Below are 11,408 nucleotides of genomic sequence, written 5' to 3' on the forward strand. Positions count from 1 at the left end.
AGAGCACGGTTACTCATAGTAGGGCCCGCAGGCCGCCAGCGGCCTGGCAAGCCTTCCTTGGCGGCCCGCGGACCTTGCAGACATCCTACCTTTGTTTAAAAAAAAAATATGTAATAGTGTTAGCAAACACTGCCGGTTGGACTCTGAGACTCTGCCAGTGGGGGCCGGGGGATTCCAGTGATTGTCAAAGTGGAGATGCAGGGGCCTGAGAGGTGCAATACAACAAAGCTTTATTAACATGTAAATGGTCTTTTAAAGACCTGTGAAGTACTCGGGTGAGGCAGTGTGTGCGCGCTGGGAAGCTGTCTCAGTGTGGCTGTGTGTGCGCGCTGGGAAGCTGTCTCAGCCCGGGCTGAGGGCTGACACACACACGGGTTGAGATGACAGAGGGTGACGGAGGGAGGGAGAGGGAGACAGAGGGAAAGGAAGGGAGACACAGGTTGACAGAGGGTGACAGAGAGAGGGAGACAGAGAGGCGCAGTCTGGGGGAGACAGAGGGAGGGAGGCAGAGGAAGGGAGAGGATGGGAGACAGAGAGAGACAGAGAGGGAGGCAGAGAGAGAGGCAGAGAGGGAGACGGAGGGAGGGAGAGGGAGAGGGAGGGAGAGGGAGACAGAGGGAGAGGGAGACAGAGGGAGAGTGACAGAGGGAGAGAGGGAGAGGGAGGGAGACAGAGGGAGAGAGATAGGGAGAGAGACAGGGAGAGAGACTGAGAGAGAGACGGAGGGAGGGAGACAGAGGGAGGGAGACAGAGGGAGGGAGGGAGACCGAGGGAGAGGGAGGGAGAGGAAGGGAGAGAGACAGAGGGAGAGGGAGGGAGACAGGGAGGGAGACGGAGGGTGACAGAGGGAGGGAGACAGAGGGTGGGAGAGGGAGACAGGGAGGGAGACAGAGGGAGGGAGACAGAGGGAGAGAGACAGAGGGAGGGAGAGGGAGAGAGACAGAGGGAGAGAGACAGAGGGAGAGAGAGGAGACAGGGAGGGAGGGAGAGAGACAGAGGGAGAGAGACAGAGGGAGAGTGACAGAGGGAGGGAGGGAGACGGAGACAGGGAGGGAGAAGGAGACAGAGGGAGACGGACGGAGGGAGATGGAGGGAGAGAGGGAGGGAGGGAGAGAGGGAGGGAGAGAGACAGGGAGGGAGAGACAGAGAGAGGAGGGCGTCAGAGGGAGGAGGGCGGCAGAGGGAGGAGGGCGACAGAGGGAGAGAGACAGAGGGAGAGAGAGGGAGGGAGAGGGAGACAGGGAGGGAGGGAGAGGGAGACAAAGGGAGAGAGAGGGAGGGAGAGGGAGAGAGACAGAGGGAGTGGGAGGGAGACGGAGGGAGACAGGGAGGGAGACAGGGAGAGAGTGCGGGAGACAGGGAGGGAGACAGAGGGAGAGGGAGGGAGACAGGGGAGGGAGAGGGAGGGAGACAGAGGGACAGGGAGGGAGCAGAGGGAGAGAGACAGAGTGAGAGGGAGAGAGACAGAGGGAGAGAGACAGAGTGAGAGGGAGAGAGACAGGGAGGGAGAGAGACAGGGAGGGAGACAGGGAGGGAGACAGAGGGAGGGAGAGAGACAGATGGAGGGAGACAGAGGGAGAGGGAGGGAGACAGAGGGAGACAGATTGAGAGGGAGGGAGACAGAGGGAGAGAGACAGAGTGAGAGGGAGGGAGAGAGATGGAGGGAGGGAGACAGAAGGAGAGAGACCGAGGGAGAGAGACGGAGGGAGAGAGACGGAGGGAGGGAGGGAGACGGAGACAGGGAGGGAGACTGAGACAGGGAGGGAGACGGACGGAGGGAGACGGAGGGAGAGAGGGAGGGAGAGAGACAGGGAGGGAGAGAGACAGGGAGGGAGAGACAGAGGGAGGAGGGCGGCAGAGGGAGGAGGGCGACAGAGGGAGGAGGGCGACAGAGGGAGTGCGACAGAGGGAGGGAAACAGAGAGGTGAGACAGAGGGGGAGACAGAGGGGGGAGACAGAGGGGGGGAGACAGAGGGGGAGAAAGAGGGGGAGGCAGAGGGGAGACAGAGGGGGAGACAGAGAGGGAGGAGGGAGACAGAGAGGGAGGAGGGAGACAGAGGGAGGAGGGAGACAGAGGGAGGAGGGAGACAGAGGGAGGCGGGTGACAGGGGGAGAGAGACAGGGGGAGAGAGAGAGAGAGGGAGGGAGGAAGAGGGAGGGAGAGGGGGAGGAAGGGGAGGGAGGGGGAGGGAGGGGGAGAGGGAGAGAGAAAGAGAGAGATGTGTGTATGCCAGGTCTGGTGACTCAGTGGACAAAGGCGTCTGCTGCAGGGGCCAGTATTTAACCTCATGGTCACAATTTTTTTTTGCTTTAGCCCCGCCTCTCCCCCTCTGACCCTGCCCCCACCGGTGCAGCCCTCGGCCACAAACCACACTGTAAATTTGGCCCCCGAGAGAAAGTTTGTGAGTACCCATGCCTTAGAGTAAACCTTCTGCCATTATCCAAAATAGCAGCTCTATAATGTGTTTTAGCCATCATATTGGTAATTGATTTTAATATTGTTTTTGTTTCAGGTTTTCCGTTGACTCAAATTTGTAAACTTGAATGAAGCAGGTGGTAGCAGAGGAACTTTACTTCCTGACAGAGTGTTGCAAACTACAAAATCTGAAGACCCCTTCAACAAAGAAAAATGTGGCATATGACAAACTAATCTGAAAGAAAAGCTAACATCAACTGCGGCTGGACAGGAGAAAGTTTGAGATGCTCAGAAATACGGCAAGACGACTTTCACAAAGGATTGATACTGATGGGTGAAGAGGATAAAATATTTTATCATTGTAACAAGTTCTACAAGCAGAACCCAGTGAATCACAAGAATCTGAGTCATCTAAGAAAGCGAAGACAACCATACCCAATGCCCATCCACTTAGAAGATCGATGGCTATCCCTAGCCCAACCCTAACAACTGATCAGAAAGGATCTTCAATGTGTTATCTGTGGTTTAGCCAGAACAAACAAGGGCCAAAGGGATTGACAAAAGGATAAAGTACAGAATATGTGAGTCTCAAAGGGCAAACTTGCTTTTATCTGCAGCTAGTTTCTTCCAAGATGAGTTGCTGATCTAAACAGTGAGGTGAATGTATTTACAGCGGATTTGTATGTCCACTAGAACTGATTATGTGCATACATTCGAAAATGTGAATGTACAATGAGCTCCCAACAGCAACATTAACAGCAGCCTTCAGTTAAGTTTGCACTCTTTGAAAACGCAAATTAAGTTTAAAGCCACTTGAGTGCTGGCGACAGGTTTAAAACAATGGTCGACATTGATGAAACTGTATTGATCCATAATAAAGAAATTAAGATTTTTCTGCTGAGAATGTACAGTAACAGAATTCGTTTTTGTCAGTCTCACAAACATTTTTTGCTACTTATGGTGTTCTCAGCTGATTTGACTCCTGAAGTTCTTGCTGCCCAAATTAGATCATAAGAGTAGTTAAATCAGCAGAAACCATTAAAAAAACTGGTGTTTTATATTTTACACAGGGAAAAGGTTGCCTAACTTTGCTGGACACCACCAGAATCGAAGAGCGTTATAACCCTTTTGTTGCAAGTCCCTGCCTGATCTAGAACGTAGACACGGTAATGTTGGCTTCTGTTCCAGTAACTGAAACAGATTGTAGAACCGAACTGTGACAACGCGATCCGCCGGAGCGGGGCCGAACTTAGCTCATTGCAAAGAATGCTTTCTTTCCAATTAACCTTTCGCATAAATATTTGGAAGGGATTATGGGGCATATTATCAAGACAGGCGATAAAATTATCGCCGCTTTAGCGGCAGAAAACTGCCGTTAAAACGGCGAAAATGGGCTTGATAATATGCTCTATGGAATTCCAATTGAAGCTCAGGTTAGATGTCATTCACATCTAACATGGGCTTCAATTGGAATTCCATAGAGCATATTATCAAGCCCATTATCGCCGTTTTAGCGGCAGTTTTCTGCCGCTAAAGCGGCGATAATTGTATCGCCTGTCTTGATAATATGCCCCATATTTTGCTGCGTGTCTTTTTACTGTAGATATAACACCACGCCAATCGCTGAAAGAAGTCGCAAAATAGTTTGTCGCCATGGAATGGCAGACGAACGTTTTAAGAGAGGACGGGAAATAAAGAACAGCACTTTTATCAAATTAAGACAACGTGAGAACGGCGGAATGTATACGGACACGTTTTTAGTAAATGTAATATTCATTTATCTAGAGAGACGTTGCACTTTGGAAAACATGGCGCACGTAATTCGCACGTAATGATAATGATGAAACTCACTGGGACATGGCCTGAACAGGCGCCCAGAAAGCCTAATGCTCATATATTTGTAAATAACCCTATCGAAAAGGATTGCCTGTTTCTCATGTCTGTGGCAATCCGCACAGGCAAATTTTAACATTTTCTGTTTGTGTTCCCTTCCGTTGCCGTGCCAAAATGGTTCAGATTTGGATAGTTTATTGTAGAAGAGTGCCCCCTAGTGTTCAAATGGATACTCCTAACATGTACTACGACCTGGAAGGAGAGAAAAAGCTCAATCCCAGGACAATTTTTAATTGACGGAAAACAGTCGACAGAGAGCTTAAAAGCACAATGTACAAGAAAGCGGGTTGGCAAACTATGGAGACGCTGGCGGGGCACCATCTACTTCAAATTCTGCACCTGTTAAGACCAGGAGGTCATCACAGTGATGCTGCAGATGAGCTCAGAAACAATAAGATTGGTGTCTGTCTGTACATTGTTTCCCTTTCTCTGCCTCTTCAGGCACGTTCACCTGTTGTTGGTCGCTTTGATCTGGCAAATAATTGGGCATATTATCAAGGGCCGGCGATAAATATCGCAAAGTGCGCTCAGCGCTTGCATATTTATCGCCGGCTATCTCTGGAATTTATCGCCCGGTTCGCGCGTTATCAACAACGCGCATCGCCGAGGCGATAAAAATTCCAGAGATAGTTGGGATATCGCCGTTTTCCATGGTGGAAAATGGCGATATCCTCGATGATAGGGCCTACTTAACGCGATTTTATATATCGCTAACCCTCCTTGATAATATCGCGAAGCTGCCTTCGCGATATTATCCCATGTTGTTTTCACAGCCATGCCTCTTTTGCATCTCATTATCGATGCCTGGCGAGGTGTGTGAAAAAGGGGCGATATGTCAAGCAATCACGCGCTAGCGTGCCCTTGATGATAATGCGATAATATTATCGGCGCTTTTCGCCCGAAAACGGGCTCAAAAGCAGCGATAGTATTATCGTCGCCCCTTGATGATATGCCCCAATGTTTTTTAGGATGCTTTCTTGTGTTTTTTCCAGGAGAGTTAGTCCGAGCTCCTTAGCAATGAGATGCTCATATGTGCATTTAAATGCTTTCTCTTACCTACTAGTTTGTTTAACCGTTTACAGCCTGCATGAAAAACTGGCAGAAAGTCAGGAACTATTTTTGTTTTTTTGCTTTTCATATGTCTGTCATGTGTTACTGAGACATATGATTCCAGCAGTAATTGTCAGATTTTCATCCAATAGCTTTTTGCATCGTGATACTTGTAATTTTGCTTTTAAAACTGCCATTATGGACTCAAAATTCAGCAAACTACGTACTGGTATCTAAAATGATAGAATTGACCAAATGTTTTAAGCATGGAGGCACTCGTTTTCTAAAAACATAGGAGTCAATGTTGCTCAGTGATGGTTGTACAAAACAGCTTTGCCTGTCAATCCATGTTTATACGTGCTTGTACAGCAGAGGTCCTAAAACTATTTTTGAATGCGGGTGTTTGTCCACTAAATTCAACACAGTAAGTCATAGGGGTTGTGAACAATCTGCCTTTTATTTAATGAGTTAGTATGTGCAATGAGTGTTACCCAATCAGCGCGTTCCATTGTACATTGCTGTTGGTTACCATTTCTCACATCTGGACAGTCTATGGTGCGTATCTACAATGGCATCGCGCCACCAGAGCATCACTTTTTAGGACGCTCAGGTGGCACAATGCCCTGCTCCATATTTACAAAGCGTTGCTAAGCCTCTTTGCGTGGCTTAACTCTGCTTTGTACATATCCCAAACTTTCAGGCTGATATCTGTGTGAAAGGGGCATGCAGTGGGTGTTGCTGCGGGCGTTCCACTGCAAAATCCTTTGCTTTTCGACGCTGCCCCAGATTTTCAAAGATATGTAACACCACTGAATAGCAGGCGTTAGATTGGCGCAACAAGGGGAAATACTTTTATTTATCCAAATTTTTGCTCTTTCAATGTAGCACACATAGAAGGAGTAAATCGTCTTTAAAGATTGTTTATGTGTAGGAAGACATCCCTACCTGCATGTAAACAATCAACCCTGCTACGCAGGCACCCTTGCATTATGGTGCAAGGGTGTCTGTGTTGATGCAAAGCAGCTTTTTTTTAGTGCCAACACAAGGGAAAACACAGGGGTGCGTCGTATTCTTGTGATTACAGCGCATCACTGCGTTTTTTAAATAATGCAGCGTGGCGCTGCTAAATTGCTTGCAACACCACACTGCGCCGCTTCTTTGCAAATATGCCCCATATATCACCTCTATCCAGTGCAATGCAATGGGTCTCTCCTTGCTATCCCCTAACGTGCGGTTTACTACTGATGTGTGTGTGGTTTCTCCTCATCACTCTTGAATGGCTTATTAATATTTCTGAGGGTCGAGTGATTACTGGGTGATTACAATACATTTCTACCCATCTCTGATATGGTCCTTTAAGGTGCTCAGAAGAGTATCTTCCCTTACTATCTGTATCCGGCGCATATGTTAGACTCATCTTCTGTTATTCCTATGTGGATGCTTTAGAGGCCATCTCAATCAGGTAAAGTAAATTATTGTAAAATATGGTCTATCTCTCACTTCTTTTTCCACTATTCAGCTTCTGCGAGCCGCCACATAACATCTCTTGCATCTGTATTTTCACGAGCACTGGCAGAGCATGGGAAATGAGCTCTCAGGGTGCTCATCATTGCATTCCTTTGTCCACAAAGAGCAACAGGGGGCTCCAAAGCTCTGGCTCAGTTTCTAATACGGCTGAGATATCAGCCCTATTCAGCACTATCAGAAGCTGGGTGAGGACTTGAGACAGATGTTAACATGGTCGACCAGCCTCTGCAGCCTTGTCTGGCTCCTTGATTGCAGCAAATAAATCATCCCGTACTGGTTTTTATGTTCAGCACAGGAGTCCTGCCCTTGTGCTGCAAAGAGTCACCAGTAGCGCAATCAAAATGAATTGTTAAAAAAATCCAATACGGTTGTTCTGTGAATGTATGAGTGAGAGAGTGTGTGTGAGTGTAAGAGTGGATAAGCATGATTGAAAATCAATTCGAGTGAATGAGTGAGGGTCAGTGTGTGAGTTTGAGAGCATGTTTTAGTGTGTGGGTGTGTGTGATTCCGAGTCATTGAGAACCAGTAACAGTGAGTGAGAAGAGAAGCTTGAGTTTATGTGTATGAGTGAGCGACAGCATGATATGTGGTGCTGATAGTGAGTGAAAAAGTGAACGAAAGTGAGTATGAGTGAAAATGATTAAGTGGTAGTGAATGAAAGTGAGTGAGAGAGTGAGTGAAGGAGTGAGTGAGCTAGAATGAATCAGTCAGGAAGAGAATGGAAGTGTGAAAGAGTGAGAGTGATTGTGAGTGTGCGTAAACAAGTAACTTTGTGAGTGGGTGTAAGTCAGTGGGAGTGAGAATCAGTGAGTGAGAGTGAGAAAGTGAGTGAGGAGATCGAGTGTGGAAGTGTGTCAATATGTTTGTATAAGTAAATGGTAGTGAGTATGAGTGAGTGAGAGTGAGTGAGTGACAGAGAAAGAATGAATGAGGGACTGTGAATGTGAGTGAGGCTATGTGCACAAGGGGAGTGAATGAGTTTGAAAGAATGAGATTGTTTGCGCTTGTGTTATGCTGTAAGTCAGCCATGGCATACTTGAGTTAACTCTTGGCTTATGAAGGTATTCATGAGAACCTACTGGCCTATTGGAAATAATTCTTATCATAATATATGGCACCTGTAGAAAAACGCAGGTCCTGGCGGACTGAATGCAATTCTTGGAATGTGGGGCACCCATTTAAAAACTACTGGTTTTTTCATGTTGTATTTAATTCTTGACCTAAGAAACAGGAACCAAGGCACATGGAGGGAGAGGAGTCACCCACAAGACAGCTCTTGCCCTGAAGTACCAGAGGCATTTATAACATATGGATCATCAATAATGTATGAGTGGCATCAATAGCAAAAGTTTGGTTCTGGGATATTGTATATAATTTTCAGTGTGATGGGGAGACCCATGATGAAATACTGGCAATGCCACACAGGAAGTTATTCTTAGCATATAGCTATGACACTTGTTGAACATATCACTATTTATTGGTCATGTACACCAATTTTAATACACAATACCTTTTTTGTTTACAGTCTCTCTCATTCATATTCCTGAAGGGAAGCTGAATGAATTGTAATTGTTGGGCTAAGCAACCCACCCACCATGTATTTCTACCTTCCATGTGACCTTAACTCATTTTGAAGTGTACACAAATGACTGATTATGGCTGTTATTGTTCATTACTTTTTTAACAGTTGCTTGCCCTTTTTTTCCAGCTTTTTCGCCCATCATATTTCATGTGAGTGCTTTAGTTTTCTGAACCTCATATTTTTGACTTTTTGGACAGTGGGAATATTGAGGACCCCCTTTTTGCAATTTTTACTCTCCATTTACAATTGAGTCATACAGTGCCACATCATACTGGTGAGATCCACTAATTCATTCTAGGAAATTTGAACCCTCAACTGCACCGGACTGAGACTATTTTGACAGGAGTGTATGGCACCACTTTGCCCTCTCTCTGATGCCCCTTTTGAAATGAAAGATTAAATCGCAGAGTCATTTTTTGTTATCTGTGTGAATCTAGATATTCTGTCTTACTTTTCACAGAGCACTGAACCGTCTGCACTGTTGGACATCTTGTGGCCACTTGACGATGGAGTGAATCTAATTACCATATATTCGTTTTAATCAAAATTGAGTTCGTTTGCTTGCTTTTCTCAATTTGTTTCTAATTGTCCTGACAATGAATTGATTGAGTCAATGCAGCACGTTGATTGTGGTAAATGGAATGAACCCACTAGGAACCATTGTCATTTAAAAAAAATTATAAATACTGTGCCAGGAAAAGAAATGGCAATTAAGGGCATTGTGTTAATGTAAAGTTAAAACTACACACATTGTGCTGCTCTGTAATACTGTATCATAACTGAGCTTCTCCGAATGTTGGGCGAAATCTAAATCCACACATCATTATGAGTTGCTGATAATTCTGTTTGACCCTGTATTAGCAATTACAGACGCCATTGGAATTATGCATCAGGATGTTTGACTATGATTGCAGCTGTAAAAAGCAGAAACATCTGTGTGTTAAACACAAGAAGTTAACATACAAACACCAGTTCTATCCTGTTAGTCCCAAAAATGTTATATTGCCTGTTATTTCCCTATACCTGTAATTACCACCACTGATAATGGGAATTCCATAGTGGGGAAATATAGGGCATTATTCTGGGTCGTTAATAACGGAGGCCTTGTGTTAGAGGCCATTTCCAACCAACCAGACCTTCCTTGTCTATGCCAACACACTCCCATTGGCCTTCTAGCTCTTGCCTATTTCAAACACGATGAGCCGTATTATCAAAAGCAACAGACATTTGCACCTGCTTTTTGTCTTAGGCACTCTGGTAATGCAGAAGTAGCAGCAGATGCTTGTGTGGCCCCTTCTGTAATACAGATAATGTCACTGCTAAATGTGTGCCAGCACGATCCTCGGGGGGTGCTCTCATTTGTTTGGGGGTGCAAAGTCAGGAAATCATCTATAAAGTCCATCTCTAACCCAGCTAAACACAGGCGTGTTCATCTCTTGGAAGAGTCCCAACAGTTTAGATCCCACCCTGTGGGGCATTCTTGACAAGTGGCCCCCTTTGCATAGCAAAATACTGATATATTCAAATATCAAGTTAAGTTTGTAGATTTTTGTAGACCACTTACTGTTGGAGGGTGACCTGAACTCATCCTGCCACTTAGGAGAGCAGAGAACCTTCCATCTCCCAAGTGACTTGGAAAAATGTATATAAATGGATTAAAGCAATTAGTTACTACTAAATATGAAGGAATGAGGGATACATAGCTTGCAAATGAATGATTCCATTGTGATTATTTGTGGTTATTTTAATATACTGTTTACAACACTCACCACTTTGTGCGGTTACAATTTTTTTCTTTCCAGATGCAATTTCTTTTTACATATGCTGACTTCCTGGGTTGGAGAATGCACTTTGAAGTTGACCAAAGTGGAATTAAAGAATATGTGCTGACCTTTGAGGCAGTGGTATATGAGAATGTGCAAGAAATGAAAAATGAGAACTGTATTTTATTAGAATATTTTGTTACAATATCAGCATCAATGGTATAATCTATACTTTGTGTTCCCTGTTATGCATTTATTTACAATAAATTTGGGAGGTTGTGGCGACCCTCGATGCATTGAGTGAACGTGTTACATAATTCAGAGCAAGTAATTGTTGAGTTCTCCATTGCAAAATATTAAACCAGAAGCACTCATACATTTTATTTTTCACAACTTCTAATGGCTTCCAAGTTTTGTATCCTATTTCCAGCATCATTCTAGTCCCAAACAGCAGTTGAGCACTAAGTACTATAGGCACTGTGTAAGTGCACTGCATAATATAGGGTATTATTCAAAAATGTATTTCTGGAATTCCCTATACCTAAATATTAGCACAGAAGCACTCATATGTTTATACTTTGTGACTCCTAACATTGTGCAGATTTGTATTAAGTACTATATTTATGTCACCATATTAGTCACAAAAAACTACCGCAATCTATACATAAAACTAAAGCACGAGAAACGGACTGGTAAGAAACAGTTCAACACCAGTTAATGGTACATTAGTACAATTGCTTATTATACCCGCTGTACATAAAGCATACTTTGCAAAACAGAGAATAGATAAGCCACAGGCTAAAAATAAACATCCCAACTGATGAACTGTAAAAAAAGGATATTGTCATGATCACAGAGTTAAAAGAAACACATAGCTCACTTAATCGCGAGGTAAAGCCTGGAAGTAGAGATGACATTTCCACATGGATTCGCATTCAGATTTAGTGTAAAAATGAGGAATAATATATGGGGTCACATTTTTTTTTTTTTAAATTCAAATTGTTTTTATTGAGTTTTCAAGAAAAGAACAATAAAAACTGAAATACCGATAATAATGATAATAACAATAATACTGACATGTATAATGAAATCAAGTAAAAATTACGAAACAAGAAGAAAGACAGTAAGTTATCCAGCTGCGTTGCAGTAGGAGTTGCAGTTATGTTAGAGAGATACA

The sequence above is a fragment of the Triturus cristatus genome, chromosome 12 (genome assembly GCF_964204655.1).
Source record: "Triturus cristatus chromosome 12, aTriCri1.1, whole genome shotgun sequence".
Classification (NCBI taxonomy): Eukaryota; Metazoa; Chordata; class Amphibia; order Caudata; family Salamandridae; genus Triturus; species Triturus cristatus.